This window comes from Phalaenopsis equestris, unplaced genomic scaffold, assembly GCF_001263595.1.
Source record: "Phalaenopsis equestris unplaced genomic scaffold, ASM126359v1 Scaffold000273, whole genome shotgun sequence".
NCBI classification, from domain to species: domain Eukaryota; kingdom Viridiplantae; phylum Streptophyta; class Magnoliopsida; order Asparagales; family Orchidaceae; genus Phalaenopsis; species Phalaenopsis equestris.
In genome coordinates this window covers 352,164-353,404 of record NW_018164715.1, presented here as the reverse complement: position 1 = coordinate 353,404, position 1,241 = coordinate 352,164, and positions in this window count along the sequence as shown.

The window sequence follows — 1,241 nt, the reverse complement described above, 5'->3', positions numbered from 1 at the left end:
AATCGCAGACGAAGACGCTGTCGAGAGGCTCTATCGCAGACGAGACGCTGGCACGAAGTCGGCCACAACACTACCGCCAGTCGAGACGCAAACGCAAACGCGAGACGACGCAAATGGAAGCAGACGCCGAAGCCAAAAGACGCTACGGTTCGTCATGCGACGGAACCCTAGCAGAGTGGAAAAGCGGCATGAGAATGTATCTCTTCCCTATATATATATATATATATATATCTATGTGTGTGTGTGTGTGTGTGTGTGTGTGTGTGTGTATATGTATGTATATAAGTTTTTGACAGAGAGCATACACCCTTGGACATTTAAATTAACTCAAAATAGATTAATTAATGACATATTATGGCTTCAAAAATTATTTATGGCACCACATAACCTTCAAACAATACAGATTTGTAGTCGAGATGAGTGACAATTTCATTACGCTCTCAAGCTTTTTCTCGGTGCTCTCTAATTACAATAGGATTAGCCTAATTTTGCGCAATTCATTAACTATATTAAAATTTTTATAATACTTTTAGGGCTTTTTAATTCTTGAGCTATTTGTAGAATTACATAATTATTAAGGCATCATATCATTGCTATTGTTGTGGTTTTATATTTGATCTATAAGCATTATTAGAGTTATTCTACAAACTTCAAGTCATTTTGCATCTCATTTTCTTAAAAGAAATTGTCCCAACTTCTTCTATTATAAGCTTACATTAGGTTATTCAATAATTTTTAATGCATCTTCCCTACATAAATATATCGGCATGGTCACTCTCAATCACCTTAATCATCTTCCGAACCACCTCAGTGTCACCTTCAAGTCGCGATGTTGTCTCCTATAGAGGAGGATTGATCTAAACATCGTTAGTCACCAACCTATCTTCTTGTGTTATTTTACCATTTTAAAGGAGGACCGATTCAATCTTTTTTAATAACCTTCATAAATTTTACTATGTTGCCATATTTTTATCTTCTTGTTAAGCGTCTCCATCTTCATAAGAAGAACGATCCCAGTGACCTACACCGCCTTCTTACACCACTTCAATTTGAAACTTGCATGTGAAAAAGATTGTTTCCTACTTGTTTTGATATGCCAAAATAGTGTTTGACTTCGTTCATCATGGACATGTTGTATATCACACAATAATAAAATGAAAAATAATTTCTTTAAATCAATTAAAAAAATTTTATTTTGTTAACTAGTTTATGTTTTTTATTGTATTTTAAAGGAATATATA